Source organism: Mustela erminea, chromosome 8 (assembly GCF_009829155.1).
Source record: "Mustela erminea isolate mMusErm1 chromosome 8, mMusErm1.Pri, whole genome shotgun sequence".
NCBI lineage: Eukaryota > Metazoa > Chordata > Mammalia > Carnivora > Mustelidae > Mustela > Mustela erminea.
In genome coordinates, this window is record NC_045621.1 from 36,054,009 (window position 1) to 36,076,526 (window position 22,518).

Consider the following 22,518-nt stretch of genomic DNA (forward strand, 5'->3'; position numbering starts at 1 on the left):
TCAAAGTAATAGGACAGCAGCGAGCAGGCAGGAGGGATGGAGGAAGGTCTTACCAAATGCTGTGAGCAAAGCCCCAGACATCCCTCAGGCTAGAGGCAGAGCTGACAGGCCGCCTAGCAGCAGCATTGTTTCTTGCAACCGCACTTCTGCTGGCAACAGCACTTCTGCTGGCAACAGCCCTTTCCACAGCCGCAGCCACACGAGCCGCAGCCACACGAGCCGCAGCCACAGGAACTGCAGCCACAGGTGCGGCGGCAGCAGCAGACCACGGGGGTACTGCAGCAGCCCCCGCAGCAGCCGCAGCAGCAGGGGCAGCAGGCGGAGCAGCAGCCCACGCGGTAGCACCTGCAGGTGGTGCAGCTGCCACAGCCGCCACCGCAGCCGCCGCAGCCACCGCAGCCGCCACAGCCACCGCAGCCGCCGCAGCCACCGCAGCCACCGCAGCCACTGCTGCAGCCACCGCAGCCGCCACAACTTCCACAGCCACAGCACCCCATGGTGTCAGGAGAGTGAGGACTCAGGAGAGGTGAGGAGGGAGATTCAGGAGGTGAGGGAGGTCTGGTGCCCTGTGCCTCACGGACCCTTATATACCTGCTTCTGGGCCCAGCCCCGGGCACGTGGCCACTTCCTTGTTGTGGTTTGCACCAGCTTCCTTGGCGGAATTTCACAAGACCCTGAATGCATTTCCTCATTGAGCACCTCTGACTTCATAGAATTGTTTTAGCATTTACTTCTTCCTCCAGTTGTGCTTTTAAAAAACAACATGTTTCTGAATGTTTAATCTAGTTTGCATCGAGCAGTCTTCAAGCGCAAGGATGACCAGCACAGGAGTCTCCCGGGATGAAGACTCATGCATTCTGTGAGCATCGGGGTCCCTTTGCCGAGTGGGTTACAGGCGAACCTTCCTCTGCTCGCAGGTAGTCTTTGCTGAAGGCCAGAGAAGGTGGGATCCCCCTTGGAGAAGCAAAGCTCCTCCATTTGCTTCTTGTCACTTGTCATAAAGTTCTCAGGCTACAAAATCCGGAAGTTTTCTCATTGATTTTCAGATTCACTTGGTCCTTGACTCATGGGTCAAAAGATGGGAAGGTCACTTGGAAAGGGACTGCTCTGGGGCTGGAGGGCTTGTGCTGATATAAGTCAAAAAGAGTTTCCCACACCAGCTCCCATCTCCCTGTGCTCTGCACTCAAGGGGTAGTGGGGGGAGCCAACTTGGCTCCAAGGCCCAGGAAAACCATGGTCCCTCCATGTCTCAGTTTCCTTCATGTAGGTTAAGTCATATCTATTTTTTTTTAAAGTAGACTATGTGTGTGTGTATAAACGGACACACACACACACACAAATCTTTTTTTAAAATTTAAATCAATTAGTGAATGTATTATTAGTTTCAGAGTAAAGTAGACTATATTTTTTAGATCAGGTTTAGGCTCACAGCAAAACGGATCTGAAGGTTCTGAGATTTCCCATATACTCCCTGTCCCCACATGCAGTCTCCCCCAGTCATCAGCGTCCTGCCCAAGTGGGACAGTTGTCACAATGGAGGAACCTAACTCGACGTGTTGTTATCTCCCAAAGTTCACCGTTTTCTCTCCAGCTTGCTTTGGTGTTATAAATTCCCTGAGTTTTGGCAAATGTATAATGACCACCATTATAGTATCACACAGAGCTGTGTTCTGCCTATTTGTCCCTGCTTCTCTACAAATCTCTGTTTCCAGTTTTAACTTTTCCAGAATGTCTTCTCATTGTAATAATTCATGTTTAATTTGAAAAATGTGCAGTGGACACTTGAACAGCTTAGGTTGGAACTCCATGGTTTCACTTGCAAGTGCATTTTTTTTAATAAATACAGTACAGTTGTGTAAATGTATTTTCTCTGCCTTGTGATTTTCTTTTACCTTTTTTTCTTTAAAGATTTTTATTTATTTGACACAGAGAAAGCGCACAAGTAGGCAGAGCAGCAGGCAGAGAGAAAGGGGGAGCAGGCTCCCCACCAAGCAGGGAGCCCAACTCGGGGCTTGATCCCAAGACCCTGGGATTGTGACCCCGGCCAAAGGCAGAGGCTAACCATCTGAGCCACCCAGGCACGCCACTGCCTTGTGGTTTTCTTAACAACATTTTTTTTTCTCTAGCTTATTTAAAGTAAGAACATAGTATATAATATATATAACATATAAAATGGGTGAGTCGATGTTTTATGTTATCAGTAAGGCTTCTAGTCAACAGTAGGCTATTAGTAGTTAAGTTTTCGGGAAGTCAAAGGTTATAGTTTAAACTGTGTGGGGGGGGTTTGGTGCCCCAATCCTGCATTGTTCAAGGGTCAACTGTATACAGTTTATGCCCTGCCTAGCTTTGTGTCACCAGGCCTAAAATAATCACAGTAAAATCTTGACTATTACATATTGAGGTTCACAATAAATGTAGCAACCTTACTTTGTCACTGTAGCTTCCATTTCTAGCTTTCGTAGAAGAAAGAAACTAATCACATGTACCTTATCGTGGTTAGTGTCCACGCAGTCCTAGGAGGTAAATGCCATTAGCACTGGTTCAGAGGGGTCAAGGTACATGCTGAGTGTCACACCTGGGGTCTGAGCCAGAATTCCCGACTCGACTCTGGTTCACCTTGGCTGAGCATAACAAAGGGACAACTATGTCCCTTCAATTGTAAGATCTGCTGTGTTTTCTCAGAACCTACTGCTGACATGTCCAGGCTCTGTTTTTCCTTTCCGCTATAACTTTGAGATTCAGCATCACTCGCAGGGATCATAACTAGTTCCTGTCATATTTCACGTATGTTGGGTAGAGTAGTGGTCTTCTGAGGCTATGCTTCTCTGCAGAAATGCCTGCAGTTCTGAAGGAGCTCCCGGGTCTCATGATCACTTGAGTCCCCTCTGCAAATGTCACCGCAGACTGCAAAGCCTAAGGAAATGGCACATGACCTTGGCCTTCACAACTAAGTTTAATTTCTTGGATTTTTTTATATTCAGAAAGATACTATGACCGGTTATTAAAAAAAATTATATTTCAAGAAGGATACCTCACACCCCCGTTTTCCTCACCTGTGGCCTCTTGAGAGTTTTCTGGTCTTACTCAAAGCTCAGCTGAAACATGTTGTGTCTGCGTCCTCATTGCCCACAAAGCATTGCACACTCCTTTCTTGCCACTTTTTCTACTCCTTTTTTCTGCCGTCATGTTGCCAGATTATATACTTTGTGTTCCTGACTGGAATGAGCTCCTTGAAGTCTGGGGTCATATTTTATTTATATTTTCATTCCCGTATCAGGAACACAGAAGTGAATTGAGAAAGGGATAGATTGGTGGGAGGTGGGTCCAAAATGCATCGGCTGAAATACTATCCCCCATTGTGATGGTATTGGGGGGGGCGCTTTGGGAGGGAATCAGGTCATGAGGGTGGAGCCCTCATGAATGGGATTAGTGCCCTTAGTCAGGGACCCCAGAGAACTCTCACCTCCTGTTTCCATGATGTGGAGATACATCGAGAAGTCAGCAACCATGGAGAGGGCTCTCACCAAAACCTACCATGGGGGCATTCTGACCTTGGGTTTCCAGCCTCAAGAACTGTGAGTGTTTATAAGGCACCCAGTGTTTGGTATTGTGTTTGAGCAGCCCAAACTAAGACAGATGTGATCAGGCTAAGGAATTTGGGCCAAAAATCTTATCACACTGAAGGTTTCCAAAATGACACAGAGGAGGACACAGTGGCAGATCTTGGAAAAGATGGGGTCTTCTTACCCAGCCTGTTAGCAACAGGAACAGAGGGGGAAGGAGGCATGGGATATAAGCCCAGGCCAAGGTTCCAAGATGCTAGATTTGTCCACGGCATTCTCCCAGCTCTGTTTTTATGGCCTCTTACCTATTTCTTGGATCACTACCTTTCTATTTTCTGCAACCAGGGTCTCTTGGAAACCATTTTGAGCTCCCTGGGGTACAGCACAGTATACAAAGTTCTTGTCCCCAGGCCCCTTTGCTTGGCTTCCTGTCTCTTCAGCCATGTTTGTGCAACCAGGAGTCAGAAGGCAAGCCTGCTGCTTCAACAAAGTTGCCCACCCGTTTCCCTCACCAAGCATAGCCTTTCTCTGTATTCCCTTTTCCCCTTCCTGTGGGGATGAAAGATAGAATGCCGGGTTGTGCTGACAAGCAAAACAGCAGAGACTCACGTGGCTTTTTGTTTTGTTTTGATTTTGTGCTGTGCTCTACTTCGTTTTTTAAAGGGAGCTAGGATTTCATTTTGTTGGCATCACTAGCATTTCCTGTGATTTTTCTTACTACTGACCGCCTGCCTCCCTGTGGTATTTGACACAAAAGAAAGTGATGAGACCACAAATCAAGTGACTCCATCCAACAACCATGTTTTGAGCTCTGGCCTCTTGTCAGTATTGTGGCAGGGATCAGTCCGCGTGTGTGAGCCCCTCCCTGGCCTCACTCACCAGCCACCCCACATATTTCATGCCTTCTGAATCATATGTCCCGGGGGCTCTCTCCAAAAATGTAAAAAGACAGAAGAATTTCATACAAAATCCTTTTGTAGACTTCAAGGGCTAGTTCTGAACTTGCCTCCTTTGCCCAAGTGCTAGGATATGGGATATTTCCCTTACATTTTGGTAGCGCTCTGGAGCTCAGTGGGGGGCTATTTTGCCCATGTCTGGAGACATTTGGGTTGTCATCACTGGGAGAGAGTTTGCCATGATTAGTCAGAGGCCAGGAATGCTGCTCAGTACCCTAGAATACATAGGACACTCCCCACGACAAGGAGCTGTCTGGTTCAAAATGTCAGTGCCGCCAAGGTTAAGAACACTTACCACTGCTTTATCTTCCCAAAGTATTTTCCAAAGAATTTTCTCAGCTATTATTTCAAAGCAATATAGTCACCCGAGACTCACCTAAAAAAAATACATCTCAATAATAAAGAAGCATTCAGCCCCTGGCATAGATGATGTTCTGAGCTGGGAGATTCCCTGATGGACCATTTTGTGCCATTAGTTGGTGTGTGTTTTAGAACAGGATCTAAGGCTGAGTGTATGGCCACCCCTAGGAGACCACAGGAAACAGACAAAATGGGTCATGTCAGTAGCTTTCAAATATACCCTGAATATGAATTTAAAAAGGGATGCACATAGTTAAAGTACTTCTCCTCATCTGCGTGCCATTGCGGGCACACCATTTTGCAGGTAGTTTCCTCTTAGACTGCATTTGATATCCCAAGCACTCAAATTCATGTTTTGTTGTAATTGGGAAAAGTTTTTGTATTTTAAATGCGATAGGAATCATAAAAGAGGAGGCGTTGGAAATATTTACTTTTGCTTTCTAAGCAGCCTCCCTAGGTGAAAGGTACTACACAGCAGTACACGGTGGCCAGCTGGACGGCTCTGTAGCAGGGAGTGAGACTTTCATTCTTTGGAAAACATCTGTGATGAGGGCAGCAAGGCTGATTCTGCAGTCAGCAAGGACATTCAGCCTGACGCTCCTTTTACTTCTCAGTCTTTGGTAAGAAGACTTCTGGGTTGGGCACGGAAAAAGCCCCCTTCCTGATGTTCATTGTCCCTGCGGGTCAGCCCATCGGTTCAGCCCCAGGATGTTGTGCTGCGTGGGCTTTCTTAGCACGTCCGTGGCTGTTGACGGCATCCCCTTCTCCATGGCTCCCAGGAGCCCTTGCTGGAATTTTTAGGGCATTTATTTGACTTAGAAAAATAAACAAATAACCTAATAAATCCAGCCAACATCACAAAAAGGGAAGTAATTAATAGATTATGAGATTTTTCCCATGATGACTGAACTAAATAGCACCGGGAAGTGGTCATGTGTCTCACTGTCCATACCCCCACAGTTGGTATATAAGGGGCTCCCCCAGCAGAAGGCGGCATCAGACCTTCCTCACCTCCTGAGTCTCCCTCCTCACCTCTCCTGAGTCCTTACTCTCCTGACACCATGGGGTGCTGTGGCTGTGGAAGTTGTGGCGGCTGCGGTGGCTGCAGCAGTGGCTGCGGGGGCTGCGGTGGCTGTAGCGGTGGCTGCGGCGGCTGTGGCGGCTGCGGCGGCTGCGGTGGCTGCGGCGGCTGTGGCAGCTGCACCACCTGCAGGTGCTACCGCGTGGGCTGCTGCTCCGCCTGCTGCCCCTGCTGCTGCGGCTGCTGCGGGGGCTGCTGCAGTACCCCCGTAGTCTGCTGCTGCCGCCGCACCTGTGGCTGCAGTTCCTGTGGCTGTGGCTCATGTGGCTGCGGCTCGTGTGGCTGTGGCTGTGGGAAGGGCTGTTGCCAGCAGAAGTGCTGTTGCCAGCAGAAGTGCGGTTGCAAGAAGCAGTGCTGCTGCTAAGCGGCTGTCCGGCTTCTGGGAAGATGCTGCAGGTAACTGTCTCATTAATAAGATTTTCTTTCTTCTTGACAGTCCTCCCGGATTTGAATGTCACCCAGGGTGACATGACACTGGTTATCAGGCTAAGGAGTTTAATACAGATCACCCGGTCCCTGATATCCTGCCTCTAATGGAAAACACCAACACAATCCCCCATCCATCACCAAAGTGTGAGCCCAACAAAATAGAGTGATGATTGTTAATGCTATCCTTTCTTGAAATGTGACTGCTGAAATATGTGTTTCTACTCCTTTCCTCCTCTTTTTATGACTTCTATATCCCAAATCTCTGCTAGTTTCTGTTTCTGTAAACCTAAGACAATGATTTTCCTAATAAACCACATAAAACTGACATTCAAAGTCTCACCAATGTCTCCTCTCTTGTCCTTACTCGACGGTGTCTCACTCAAGGATGTGATTACACCCATCAAAGTAAGACCCCTGGTGTTTGTTCGAGATGGGTTTGGAGTAAGTAATGAGTAATCTGTCAATAATAGGTTTTCATACAATGGTCATAATTTGGTGGCTTCAACTATCCTCCTGTGCAAGCCAGCAAAAAAGTTCTGGCAACACTGTATCAACACTCTCTCTCCACCTCCGGATTCCACGTCTCTAAAAGATTTTGATCTCGGTGTCTACAATCAGGGGAAATTTAATACCTAAAGCAATGTGTACTTACTTAGGTTTTAGTTATTTCTCTCTGGTCCTATTAACAACCTAAAATCTGACTGCATATTAATGAGAATTTTTATTCCATCACCAGTACTAGCTAACTGTGTCTTTGTCAGGTTGTGGTCACAAAATATAATGTGATCACAAGAGAATAAATCTATTAGTAAATATTGTGAGATACCCAAACACTTTCTTCACTTAGACTATATTCTGTCATAGCAAAATATACTATAAGGACTGAAAAATTAAAATGTCACCATGGGAGAGGATGCCTGGATGGCTCAGCGGGTTAAGCATCTGACTTGATTTCTGCTCAGGTCAGGATCTCAGGGTCAGGAGATCCAGCCCCACGTGGGGCTCAGCAGGGAGTCTGCTTGAGGATTCTCTCCCTCTCTCTCTCCCCCCTCTGCCCCTCCCGCCACTCATTCTTTTCTTTTTCTCTACATAAATAAAATCTTTAAAACAGCACAATGGGTTGTCTTCAGACCACATGTCTCAGTGTCCCTTGAAGGCGAAACCACACACAGTGTATGTAACTGATGAGCCCACATTCAGAGTGCAGTACCCTTTCACGTGAATGATGCTTTAGACTTTTCTACTTAATCTGTTTCTTGTGGAAAGCAAGGGACAGAGCCAGGGGCCGAAGGGCGCAGCTCAACGTTTCAGGCAGCCCACAAGATCTCGGGTCCTCTCTCTCACTTCCATCCGGGAAGTACTCAAGGACAGCAACTGCTTCAGAACATTGCCCTGAAGAGAACAGTAGGAGACCCCAGCGCAGGGAGCAAGGGGAAAGCACACACCAAATTCCAGTGTTGGGGATGCTTCCCACGAGACCCTGCTGGGGTTCACAGGACTCAAGCAGAAATGGGTACCTCCTGCCTGGTGCAAGTCTGTGTTCACAGACACCCAGAGGATGGTGGGTGATACTGCCTGCTGGAAGGGGCGTTACTTGTTACCACTTGCCAGCTTTCACACTAATGTGAACATCAAAGGAACGAGAAAATAATACGAAATAGATGAATTTGCTTCATCGTACCACTGGGGATCACCAACTCGGACAGACACTCCTGGGCATGGCGGGACACAGGAAAATAATCCAGGGCTGGGAACATTCCTGCACTAGCGGAAGGAGATTAGGTCTGAGTGATAAATGTTTACTTCTGAGGATATAGGGAAATAAGACATTGGTACCAGCAGCATAATATATTTATAGATACAGCATATTTCCCGATTTTACAAATGCATAGAGAGTAACTACAAGGTGTTAGACACTGTTCAAGGCACTAAGAGTACATCAGTGAACAAGACATATAAAAAGTCTCATTCTCATAGACCTAACATCCTAGTTGTGGGAGTGAGATAATAACACTAAGGAAATGAGTATATCATATGGTATGTTAGAGACCAAAGATTGAACATACGAATGGTCAATGACCGAACCATATACAAAACAAAAAACTCTCACCTATAATCAGCAGCAACCAGGCAGGAACCCAGCCTTTATCTAAGCAAGTTGTGCAGGCAGCCCATCTTCTACCTGCAGGTCAGATTTCCAGAAACCTGATCATTATCTCCAGCAAGCAATCCAGGAAGTCAAGTAATAAATCCTGTAACAATCAGCCCCAACTGGTCAGGACCTGATCAGTCACTGGCAGCTTCCCAGATTTCTGTCCCTGCTTGTAACTTAGGACCAACTAGAGAGAGCCAGATATGCCCCCCTTCAACCAGTCACATAGAATGCCCTGCTGCTAGTTAGCTTACCTCCACCTTCCTCCGGCCACAGGCTCCCATCAGGGCACACTGGGAGCCTCTCCTTTTCCACCTGAAAGCCTCTGCCAAAATGCAAACCAGAATCCCTTTGCTGTAGTGAGCTCTGAATAAATAAACTTTGTTCTTCATTTATTTCCAGGAGACTTAACAACTCCACCCTTAGGGCGTGTAGGAATTCTCCCACACATGCTCTAGCAGATAGATAAAAAATGTTCGGAGCAGCACTGTCCAAAACAGCAAAACCCTAGAAGCAACAGAAATTCCCCTCATCCAGAGAGTAGATGAACAAATGAATTTTAGTGTATTCACAGGAAGGAATGTGTATAGATGTAATAAATCCGTGTCCAAAAAAAAGCAAAGAGAGGGTGAGCATAGGTTTTAGGGTAAGGACTAACCTGAGTGTAGGGGTGCAGAAGAAAGGGTTGGGGTGGTGAGGAACCTTTTAGACCTTGATGTCAAGGCTTTATCCTGTTATCCAAATGATTGGCAAACTAAATAAAGAAGACTATTCTTGGAGTATATTAAGAACCAGAGGTTACAGTCCATTGTTTTCTGTGCCATGGAGGTCCTTAAAAAATAAAGTATGGTAAAATGTGATGTCATGAGGTCATGGTGAAGGTGAGAGACATTTGAGCACAGAACAGGAAGTGTAGAGGGAGTGAGGTGTCCAGTTGTCAGGGTCAAGAGCACTGTGGACTGTGGGGCTATAAGCAGAGGAGAGGGCTGGGAGCAGGTGTTCAGCAAGGTGGTGGGGGTGGGGGCGAGGAATTGCATCTCAACTGTCAGTCCAGGTCGTTGCAAACTTCAGCCTGGCTTGGATGTCCTAGGCCCCCTGAGAAGGGCAAGTTAGAGAGAAGATCACCAGACTTTCTCTGCAGAAAGATTACTGTAACTGTACCTTGAGAATTGACGATGGCAGGGGTGGAATGGGTGCCGCTCCACCCTGAGGAAGCTCTTTTTGGGGGTGGGGGAGTGGAGGGGGTCAGTGAGAGCGTCATGGGCATGAGGGCCTCTGGGCATGAGGACCTGGCCGATATTTCGATATTTCGTTGCTGTGCTGCTTTGGAGCTGTTTGGGTAGACCTGTTTTTCTTCAGGCACCGACTTGCCTGGGGCAGGGGTGGGGATGGCAGGGGAGACTGTGGGTCCTCTTGTTCAAGCCAGTCATCACAGATGGTCTGGAGCACTAGCCTTGGGTCTCTAGAAGAGATGTTCCAGTTCAATTTTAACCCCCCAATGAAGGAGAGAGTGGGAAAATGAGTACGACAGAGTTACGCACTTTCCAACAGAGGTGTGATATGCCCAGGCCACGTCCCCTGTGTTGCTTGGACTTTAAATACTCCGAGCATCAGGAGGTAGGGCAGTTGGTTAATTGAGTTCTGAGGTCATTGTCCTGCTGTGACCCTGGGGGCAGGAGGCAGACCCTATCCAGGACGGTGGGAATAAAGTGGAATTTACCTTGAAGGGAACAGATTTTTCCCACCTTCCACCATCTGAGCCAGCCGGGACAGATTTCAGAATAGGACACGGGGTGAGCCCCTGCCTGGGGCAGGTGAATCCTTCTTCTTTCAATGGAGTTGAATTGTGGTTTGTGACTCCAAAGGGAGCAAAGATGCTGGCGGGCCTCCTGAAGGAAGAGGAGGGGTAGGCAGTAAAGTGGAAGGAGGTGGGAAGAGGCACCTGCGCGTGAAGAGCCTGGCTTGTATCTGATCCTGGTTTAAATCACGCCCTGTTATCTTTGAACCTGCAGAGACTTGCCATTAGTTGTGATCTGAGGCCTGAAAGGTCATGGGGAATTAAAGGAAGACTCTGCTCCACCCTTCTGATGGAGAGAGAAGGGAGTGGGCCCAGTGGTTGTAAGAACCGTGGACACCCAGGGCACTCTGCCCTCAGCCCAGCAGAGCGGGGACCCCTGAGAGCCAGTTGGTGGCAGCGGAGGAGCTCCCTGGTGAATAGGGGCAGCTGTGCCTGGGTGTGGGATCTGGGACCCTAGGGATCTCTCAGGACAAGCTGAGCAAGAGAGTGCCCAGGGTAGTGCAGCAGTGACCACCCGAGGGACTGAATTCCAGACAAAGCCTGGGGCAGAGTCAGCCATGATCACTGCATGTCTCCTGCTCCCACCCTCCCCTGGCCCCTCTGCTCAAGGGTGCACGCATGAGCTCTCTCTCAAACAAATAAAATAAATCTTCAAAAAAAAATATGGAATCCAAATGGTTATTATGCAGATTAAATGAGTCAGTGCTTGGCACAAAATAAGACTTCAATAAATGTTAGGTATACCTTACATCTTTTCTCACTTCTGATTATTTCCTTGGAGCAAACTCTTAAAGGTGGACTGACTAGATCAAAGACTATCCATGTTTTGCTGATAAAAGTTATAAATTTGCTCTCTATAAAATGTTTATCAGTTATTCCCAGCCACTGTGCCTGAGGGTTTCTCTGCAACCAACACTAGATATGATTAAAACAATGTTTTGTTAATATAGCAGATGGGAAAACTAATGTTTTGTTTATTAGTGAAGTTCACTGTAAAAAAAACTCACAAAAACCCAACCTTAAACTTGTATCATGAACTCCCATGGACCTAGCTTTAACAATAATTAATTCATAGCCAATTATTTTGAAACAGATCTGTAAGAATTAAAGTATAGCCACAACACCATTGTCATGCCTAACAATTAAGAATGCTTCTTTTTTAAAAAAAATTTTTTTTTATTTTAAATAAACATGTAATGTATTTTTATCCCCAGGGGTACAGGTCTGTGAATCGCCAGGTTAAGAATGCTTCTTTTTTAAAGAGAGAGAGAGAAAGAGAAAAAGAGAGAAAACAAGCCAAGGTGAGGGAGGAGCTGAGGGAGAGGGAAAGAGAGAATCCAAGCAGGCTCCATGCCCAGTTCAGAGCCTGATTCAGGGTCTCTATCTCACAACTCTGAGATCATGACCTGAGCCAAAATTAAAAGCTGGACACGTAACTGACTGAACCACCTAGGGGTCCCTAAAAATAATTTTTAATTAATAACTCTTAGTAATTAGTTTTGTTTAAATTTCCCTAAATATCTTATCTTTAAAACAGTTACCTTACACCAGTTAGAATGGCCAAAATTAACATGACAAGAAACAACAAGTGTTGGAGAGCATGTGGAGAAAGGGGAACCCTCTTACACTATTGGTGGGAATGCAAGTTGGTGCAGCCACTTTGGAAAACAGTGTGGAGATTTTTTAAGAAATTAAAAATACAGCTACCTTATGACACTGCAATTGCACTACTAGGTATTTACCCCAAAGATAGAGATGTAGTGAAACGAAGGGCCATATGCACTCCAATGTTCATAGCAGCAATCACCAAACTGTGGAGAGAGCCAAGATGACCTTCAACAGATGAATGGATAAAGAAGATATGGTCCACATATACAATGGACTATTACGCCTCCATCAGAAAGGATGAATACCCAAACTTTGGTATCAACATGGACATGGACGGGTCTGGAGGAGATTATGCTGAGTGAAATAAGTCAAGCAGAGAAAGTCAATTATCATATGGTTTCACTTACTTGTGGAGCATAAGGAATAACATGGAGAACATTGGGAGAAGGAAAGGAGAAATGAATTGGGGGAAATCGGAGGGGGAGATGAACTGTGAGAGACTATGGACTCTGAGAAACAAACTGAGGGTTTTGGAAGGGATGGGGGTGAGGAGATGGGTGAGCCTGGTGGTAGGTATTAAGGAGGGTACCTACTGCATGGAGTACTGGGTGTGGTGTATAAACAATGAATCTTGGAACACTGAAAAAATAAAATAAAATATTTTAAAAAAAGAAAAATAAAAAATAAAAACAGTTATCTAGTTAGGGTTCTAAGAAGACTCATGTATCCTTAGAACTGGTTGAAGCCTTTCCTGTCTATTCTAACCCGAGTTTCCCCTGCAGCCCTCTCTGTGTCCTTGCAATTTGTCTTTGCTGTACAGTGGGTTAGTTTTCCACGGCTGAGTTCTGGAGTTGGAATACTCCATCCCCGTGGAATCATTTAACACTCTGGAATTCCAATAATCAGATCTAGTGGCCTGTTAGGATTCTGTATCTAGTTTTGGATAAGGTTGCTTCATTGATGGTATTGAATTTTTCTATCAGGAGATACATCATTCTATTGTCTCACTCTGTGTGATATTGGCATCCCTGGCTAGTCACTACGGAAACCCATGAACTCATTAGGACTGCTTTTTCCTTCCTCTTCATTACTTGGGCTCTGTCTGCAGAGGCAAATATCCTCTTCTCAACTCTTTGGTTACTCTGAGGTATATTTTACTTACAAAAGGCAGAGTAAATGCCTGATTCTCCACCCCACCATTTTTAAAAACCAGTTTCAAAACAATGTGTTAATTTTCTGTCATCTTCCAAAGATGACTATGAGGTTTACTTTTTATTTTTTGGTATTATTATGAACTCATGTATTTAAAAATATCTAATACGTTCAGTACATTGCAGTTATTATTTTTTTTGATGCTCAAATTGTCACCTCAATGTGACTCCATTACACTTTGTAGCTTCTTGTTCAGGGTTCAACTTGTACCTTTCATGACTAAACCAGGAATCACCCATTTTTCAAGGAGCCCTGGTTTATTATTTTTTTAAAATGTGTGATTCTGTCCTTTGTACATTTTTTTCCATATGGATTTGTAAGAACTCTTTACATATGAATATATTTATCTTTTGTCTGTCAGATGAGCATATATAGTTTTCCCAGTTAAAAAAAAAATTGAGACTTCATGTTGAGTTATGTTAACATTTTTCTTATTAGTGAAGAAATGTTGAGTTCATATTGAGTTGTTGGCAGATGTTTAAATATAAATTGTACATATTGATATTTTTCTTATGAGCTTTGGTCCTGGTGCCATAATAAGCAAGACCTTCCCTATTCTAGGAATATAAAACTATTCTCCCATAGTTTTTATACTACATCGTAGTTTTAATTTTTATATTTCAATATAAAGTATAAATATTGAAATATCTTTATGTAAATATTAAAATATGAAAAGATCCATCTGGAATTTATGGAGATTTGGTGTGATGTAAAGTTTTATTTTTAAAAAAAGTCACTGTTATGCTATAGTTATGCATGATGGTACCATTGACAAAAGCTAGAGTAAGAGTACATGGGACAGCCTGGGTGATGGACATTGGGAAGGGTATGTGTTATGGTGAGAGCTGTGAATTATGTAAGACTGATGATTCACAGACCTGTACCCCTGAAACACATAACACATTATATGTTAATTTAAAAAATTAAAATAAAATTAAAAAAGAATACATGGGACCTCTCGATCATATTTTTAAATTATAAATCTACACGATTTTTTTTAAAGATTTTATTTATTTGACAGAGAGAGATCACAAGTAGGCAGAGGCAGGCAGAGAGAGAGGAAGGGAAGCAGGCTCCCCGCTGAGCAGAGAGCCCGATGTGGGGCTCAATCCCAGGGTCCTGGGATCATGACCTGAGCCAAAAGCAGAGGCTTTAACCCACTGAGCCACTCAGGCGCCCCTACATGATTTTTAAAATAATGGAAAAAATAATTTTTTGTTGTTGCTGTTGGTATCCCAGTTTATATTTCTATATGGTTAGCTAAATGTCTCATTGCTTAGGTATCTTAGTAGTGAATATGAGGAAATTAGACACAAAATTGGCTATTAAGTGGTCATTAAAAACAGTTTCTAAAAAGCAAATATTCAATATAAGGACAATTATATACAATTAAGTGGTAAGTCAAAAATCAGAATAAAACCTATGTATTTGTAATACTCTTCATTTTGTTATATAAATTCACAGAAAATAACATCAAGGTTATTAAAAGGGAAAGAATAGCTTAACAATGACAAAATCTGGTGGACATCATATTAATTAGCTGATTGAATTTAACATCACCACTAAAGGGTAAACAGGCATCACATGCTTTCCAATAGCATGTTCTGAGGGGGAAAAAAATCACATGTGTAGTATTCCTGCAAATGTGTTTAACCTGAATTTTATTATGAGGGAAAAAATTCATTCTGAGGGTGATTTTGCAAGAACACCTTGCCAGGACAAAAATAAAATGTTGGAGGACCATTCTAGATAAAAGCCAACTTAAAATACATCTTTGGTTGGATCCAGGTTGACATTATTAAAATTGTCAATACAAATTATAAGGCATTCTTGGGATAGAGAAACTGAAGATTGCCTGTATTTACGTAGTAGCATGTATCACTATTAAGTTTCTTAAGTGTGAAAAGTGTGTGGTAGTTCTACGGAAGATCTCTTTTGGAAAATACATGCTAGGGGTCAAGTTTGTTAAGGGTGAAGTTTCATGTTTGCAACTTATTCTCAAATGAAAGGGAGAGAGAAAACTAAAATTCTGGCGCAATGTTCCTTCTTGGTGAACTTAAATGAGTGGTATCTTATTGTGATATACTCAGAACTTTCCTATAGATTTGTGATTCTCCAAAATAAAAATACTGGGGAAAAAAGTAAAGCCTAGGAAAGCAGTGGCAGGAAATCTGACAGGTGCAAGTGGTTATTACAAGCAGTGTTAACTTTCACGCTTAGAATTTTCTGTATTTTGGTGGGGCGCCTGGGTGGCTCAGTGGGTTAAGGCCTCTGCCTTCGGCTCAGGTCATGATCCCAGGGTCCTGGGATCGAGCCCCGCATCGGGCTCTCTGCTTAGCGGGGAGTCTGCTTCCTCCTCTCCCTCTCTGCCTGCCTCTCTGCCTACGTGTGATCTCTGTCTGTCAAATAAATAAAATATTTAAAAAAAAAAAAAAAGAATTTTCTGTATTTTGGGACACCTGGGTGGCTCAGTTGGTTAAGCAACTGCCTTCAGATCAGGTCCTGATCCCAGAGTCCTGGGATCAAGTACCACATGAGACTCCTCGCTCAGCAGGGTTCCTGCTTCTGCTCTGCCTTCTGTTCTCTCTGCTTGTGCTTGCTCTCTTGATCTCTCTCTCTGACAAATAAATAAAATCTTAAGAAAAGAATTTTCTGTATTTTGAAATGGTTTATAATGAGTTTACATTATTTTAAATTCAGAAAAAAATGTTTTGAAGGAAGGAGGGAGTTACCACTCTGTTTCCTCCATTTTTCTCTCTGAATGTTTCAGGTCAGTTTCCCCAGTCTGAAGTCATGGTAGGTGGACACGGGGAAGAAGTGAGGGCAGCATTTCATGTCTCTGGGTGGCATCTCCCCACGTTTGGTAAAGCATTCTTACCAATGGACAGTGGAACCATCTTCACTTCTGTCGTGAATGTGTTTGAGGACTAGCTCCTCTCATCTGGGTGTGTTTCCTTAGAAATCTGAGGGACAGTGCAGGTCCAATTCCCCAACTAAAGAGCATCTTAAGGACGTATAGGAATTTGAAAACCTGCAGAGAACAAGTTTAGGATGGATTATTTAATGAAACCTATAGATTAACCTAACTTGATTATTAGACTTTCCTGATTGTTTCCCAAATTGCTTTACTTTTAACCCAAAGTCTGAGACATTGAACACTTTGGTCAGTGGAAAGTCAGAGACACCTGTGTCCCATACAGCAATGAAGGCACTGTCATTGTCACAGCCACAATTTTGCCTGGACTCTGTCAGCCTCAGGTCCAGAACCATTTGTGTAATTGAAGAGACACAGTGAGTCCCCTGAAGCAGAAGAATTCAGAGCACCTCTCTCTTTGGGTACGAACATTCCCCGAAGCATTAGTACTTCTCTGGGGGAGGTGATGTCACAGGAACACTATAATGCTTGGGGGTACTCATGCCATCCAAAAGCCTGTGGGGTTTCCATCAGTTAGGTTTTTCTTTCTAAAATCACCCTAATCCATTTCGCCCACCCCCCCAGCCACCTCACTCATGCACACCTTGCTGATAATACCTTTCCCTTGACTGCATGTTATAATATTTTGGGTAAGTTTTTAGTCACATAAATGATCTTGTTGAGCTCTCAAATCACCCCTTCTAAGTCCTTCTAAGTTCACAAGAATCTCACCCCTCTTTTTTTAAATTTTATTTTATTTATTCATTTGTGAGAGAGAGAGAGAGAGCACGGAGACTGAAGATGTGGGTCTGGATCCCAGGACCTGGAGATCATACCTGAGCTGAAGGCAGATGCTTAACTACCCAGACGCCATGGGATCTCACTCTCTCTCTCTCTCTCTTTTTTTTTTTAAGACAGAGATAGCAGGAGAGAGCTCAAGCAGGGAGGGGACGGAGAAGCAGGCTCTCCACTGAGCAAGGGAGCCCGACCTGGGACCGGATCCCAGCACCCTGGGATTATGACCTCAGCCAACGGCAGATGCTTAACTGACTGAGCCACTCAGTTACCCCAGAATCTCACTCTTTTTGACAGCTGTACAATATTCTGATGTATAGCTATAACATTTAATGTGACCTCAATGGCAGACATTTAGGTTTTTTTCCTGGTCTTTAACTACACCACAGAGAATAACCTTGACAATTATATATGTCTTTGCCCAAGATATGAAATTTCTGTGTTGAAAGAAAGGCATGTGCTTTAAAAAAAAAATGTACAGATTGCTAAATTGCCATCCTGAGAAAGAGTACCACTTAGCATTCTCACCAATATTGTAGAAAAGGGACAGTTTTTCCATGCCCATGCCAACAGATTGCTATTCATTTTTCAAAGATAGCTAGTGGGGACTGGGGAAAAAAAAAACAAAAACTCTTCAAGAGATTTTGAAGGCCAAACTTCCTCATTATCCCTGTCCATGCTTATTTCACACAAGCCGATTGTGGTGGTGTGTACGAAATCCTCTATGGGAAACCCCTTTGGGAAATGGGATGGCAGAGTTTTCCTCAAAGCTTCATAGCTCCAAAAGCTGATTTGTGTGCATTTCATGTGAAAATAAACTTCTAACTGAGGAGCAGTATTATGATTTCCCGTAAGGGAATATTTAGGTTGTAAGCAGACCTGAGTTGGCTAAAAACTTGTGGGAATTAATCTTTGGTGGCTAAACCCAAATTTTAAATTCAACTGAGGAAATCCACTGTCAAAAGAATGCCATTCCCAAGTCAAATTTAAATTGTATACAAAAAATCTGTATTTTCACGAAATTATTTTGCCTTGGAAAGATACGCATGGATGGCCACAATAGACATCCTGATGCCTGAGGTAGATTTTATCAAGCTCTGTGTGTATGCTTCACTATTACTGTCAGTTTACTTAAGACCTTCTTGAAAAAAATTAAAATATTTCAGGTTATAGTATAGATTTGAAACAGATAAAATAATGAAAAATATAATGTTGCTTAAATTTATAGAAGTAGTTGGCATTCACAATAAATGCGGGCAACCCCAGTGGAGCCCTTTCTTCCCGGCTCAACACCACCTGTTCATCCTCCCTGAGAGGTGACCACCAAATGAGAAGCTTTTGGGAGTCAATGTTTTAAGGATGACCGAGTAGAGTTAATTAGAGATTATTAGTACTATAACTAGAAATACAAAGCAGCAGCTGAGAAATCAGGAATCCATTGTACTTAGAGATGAGAAAGGCAGACCCTGATGAACAGCCATGAACTCAGAGTAAAATGATCCTACTGGTCTGACCTCAGGGCTGCTGTGGGAGGCTCTTCTGGTGTTGGGAAGGGCTCACATCTTTTGGTTTAATGATTCCTTTTGGTTTAGATTCTTCTGAGGTGTGAAATCATGAGTCACTCAAAGCAAAAAGAGAAGACGCGCAAGCAAGGTCCCAACACAGGGCCCCAGGCGGTAAATCTCTCACAGCAGGGCAAGTAGCCGGTGAGCAGCAGACCTGGACAGGCTGAGGGAGTGTGCCCCCCATGACTATTGCTTGGGGCAGGTGCCAGGCCTGCGTCTCCCAGGGTCAGCCAAACTGCCAGCATCTGCCAAGCGCCACAGCCACCAGCGCTATAGATGAATGATCAAGATGTTCTCCATCTTTCTCCCATGGTTGTCCTTATATGAGACCTTCATGCTAGTGCTTCTAGAAAGTGAAGACTCACCGACACTCTTGAGTGTGAGATACTTAACCGAAGAGAAAATTCCAGGACATTCTGGTGACAGGGAGACAGCGGGAGCAGACAGATGGGATGGAGGGGAGCCCTAGCGATGGGAGCAAGTAGACGCCCCAGCAACACCTGCACACCACCCGCCTAGCAGCAGCACTGCTTCTTAGAGCAGCTCTTCTGCTGGCAACAGCCCTTCCCACCGCTGCAGCCATGGGAGCCGCAACCCCAGGAGCCACAGGAGCCACAGGAGCCACAGCCACAGGAGCTGCAGCTTCAGGAGCGGCGGCAGCAGCAGACCGCAGGGTTACTGCAGCTGCCACCACAGCCACTGCCGCCGCCACCATAGCCACCGCCACAGCCACCATGGCAGCCACAACAGCTACCACCACCTCTGCAGCCACAGCACCCCATGGTGTCAGGAGAGAGGACTCAGGAGTAGAAAGGAGGAAGACTGAGGAGGTGAGAGCGGTCTGATGCTGCTTTCTGCTGGGGGAGCCCTTCAGGTACCAAGTCTATAGGCCGAGCCAGCGCCTTGTTGTGCACCTGTCTTTCCAGGAAAGGTCTCACGGGGCTTTTACTCCCTTCCTTGTTGAAGTCTCGGTCCCTCAACCTTGCTAATTTTAACCTTAACTGGTCTCTTAAATCTATATTTGGATTAGAACATACTTCTAAGAGGTGTATGTATGCCCATGAGGATGTACACGTGTATGTATTTTTTGCCCCAGGGCCTCCCCCAGTGCCTTGGTCCCTGTAAGTAGTCAGTGGACAGCTGTTGAGCTAAGTAAGTGCCTGAAATATTTAAGAACAATCCTTACATTTTTATAGCCATGGGGTTCTGAGTCTAGAGTCAGGTAAAATCCCATGTTTCTGTATATACTTCTTAGTCATCATGGGTTTAAGGAAGGAAACACACACACACACTGTGTTTCTCTCTGCTGGGTTTCACCACACACCTCTCTGTTACAAAAAACGTTCTGAAAGGATAAGTGAAAACTGGATTGAAAAGAGAAAAAGTAGGCACCCCTAAATGTATTGTCTCCCCTTAAAACCTGGATAGGCGTTTCCTGGCTCCCTGAGACTCTTCCTTCACAAGAATCGATTGCTCATTAACGTTTTCTTAAAACATTGTATGATCTCAGGCGCTAAAGATGTAATTGTGGGCAGCCTGCTCCGAAGTTGTCGGCTAAGAGTGAAGTTTCTGCTGCTGTTTGTTAAATGACTGAGGGAACAAAACATAAGAAAGGTTTTGTGGGGGTGGCTCGCTTTCTTTCGTGCCTCTCTCAGGCTGAAGACTGGTGGCCAGGACCCCGTTTCAGACCAACCAAGGCCAGGAGAATTTTTTTTTTTTTTAAAGATTCTTATTTATTTATTTGACAGACAGATCACATGTAGGCAAAGAGGCAGGCAGAGAGAGAGGAGGAAGCAGGCTCCCTGCTGAGCAGAGAGCATGACTTGGGGCTCGATCCCAGGACCCTGAGATCATGATCTGAGCTGAAGGCAGAGGCTTTAACCCACTGAGCCACCCAGGTGCCTTGAGGAGAATGTTTATATGCAGTGATCGCTCTCCTCGTGGCTGCCTCTGCATCCTTGGAGAGCCTGCGGCTGGGACCAGGCCTCCAGAAGGGCTGTTCTTGCTGGATTGTTGTGAGAACCCACCTCCTCCACTCCGGACGACCTACCAGACAGGAAGCCACCCCTCCACCCCAGTCTATCTCCGGCTTATGCTGCAGCTCTGGAGGGGACATAACCCAGCTCTGGAGGGTCTGCACTCCCCCGAGAATGCTCCTGTCCCTGGATTTACAACGGACACCTCTTTTATAAACTTACCTTTTGAAAGCCAGAGAAGGAAGACTTCGAATGCCTTTCATGATCTGCCGCTGGTCCAGCGGAAGGCTGTCAGGATGCTTCTGGCTCTCCATGTTGGTTGCCCTGCATCGTGGGAAAGCCCTGCCGTGGGCACGGGAACCCCGGGAGAGTTCCCTGATGGCTCCTGTCCGAGACCCAAGCATCCTTGTCAGGACCCTGGAACTACAATTTTTCCTCCACTTTAGCCATCATTTTTCTACATTCCATCCGCAGACGATGCGACACACAATGATTTCATTCATAACAGAAAACTCAGAGTTTACTAAGCCTGCTGCTGTGCTAAAAATAGCAGTGTTACCATGGCAAGGGTGTTCAAGAAGGAAGTAAAGGAAAGGTCTTGTGAGATTCTTCCATGGAAACTGGGCTGAAAAATAAGGGGGGGTGCCAGTATATAAGGGGCTCCCCCAGCAGAAGGCGGCATCAGACCTTCCTCACCTCCTGAGTCTCCCTCCTCACCTCTCCTGAGTCCTTACTCTCCTGACACCATGGGGTGCTGTGGCTGTGGAAGTTGTGGTGGCTGCGGTGGCTGCAGCAGTGGCTGCGGTGGCTGTGGTGGCTGCGGTGGTGGCTGCGGTGGCTGTGGTGGCTGCGGTGGCTGCGGTGGCAGCTGTACCACTTGCAGATGCTACCGGGTCAACTGCTGTCCCTGCTGCACCGGCTGCTGTGGGTGCTGCTGCACTGTCCCTGTGGTCTGCTGCTGCCGCCGCTCCTGTGGCTGCAGCTCCTGTGGCTGTGGCTCGTGTGGCTGCGGCTCCTGTGGCTGTGGCTGTGGAAAGGGCTGTTGCCAGCAGAAGTGCTGTTGCCAGCAGAAGTGCTGTTGCAAGAAGCAATGCTGCTGCTAGGCGGCCGGTGTGCAGGTGAGGCTGGGGCCTCCGCTTGCTCCCATCACTAAGGCTTCCTCCCTCCCATCAGTCTGCCTCCACTATCTCCCTTGGTTTTATGACACCTCCCCCCTGGGTTCTCACTCAGAATTTAAGTAAGTTTTGCCATTTAAAAAATCATCATGTAGACCTTGTATACAATGTCATCCAAGAAACAAGAGAGAGAACCTCTTGATTACTGAGCTCAGCAACCATAACTTCTACTGTGTTCTCTTCTTTATGTTTTTTTCCTATCTAGACATTAAGTCTTTTTGTATTTACCATAAATGTTCTGTCTCTTCTGTGGCCACAGAAGCTTTCCAGATACTCTCCTGAAAAATCTCTTAATAAAGTACAAAAATAAACTTGGAACAGTTGTTATTGTTTTAGTCTTAGAGTTATTTTCATTAAGCTAACATTAATTATGTTCCTCCGTGGGTTGGAGCTGTCAATACACAAAATAATTATGCCTTGTGTTATTATAATCTAGTCATACACAAATAACCACGAACGCAAGGCAGGATAATGAACATGTCTAAAGGCGGGGATGTGGTGTGTTGTGGCAGGGGCGAGTCCACATGGTTGGGCGGGGATTGAGGGTAATGGACTGGAATAGTTACAAGACATACATGACATTTGGGGGTGTGTTTTAAAGAAGTAGTAAAATTTTGACAGGTGGAGATGATTGAGGCAGGATATTTCAAGGAGAAGGCCCAAAAGCAAGGAATGGGAAAGTTCAAGACGTATGTTGGAGGTTGCAAGCCATGAGTGTAAGCGAAATACGGAGTCTGGGCATAGTTGGAAATAAGCAATCACAAGACCAGGTACACAATTTATAGTGAGAGCAGTGGCCGGCATTCACATTGCCGTTCTTCTAAGCCAGCGTTCTTCTAAGAACTTAAATGTTTTGATGGAAGGCATATTACTACACCCACTGCACAGAAAGAGAGGTTAGGTAATTTGCTTAAAGCACGTGGATGTTGCTGGT

At 45.1% G+C, this 22,518-nt stretch overlaps 1 pseudogene; it reads right to left on the minus strand.

Moving 5' to 3' along the window:
* Window positions 1-3,472: 3,472 nt before the first annotated feature.
* On the minus strand, window positions 3,473-21,195 carry LOC116597395 (annotated as a pseudogene).
* Window positions 21,196-22,518: the final 1,323 nt, after the last annotated feature.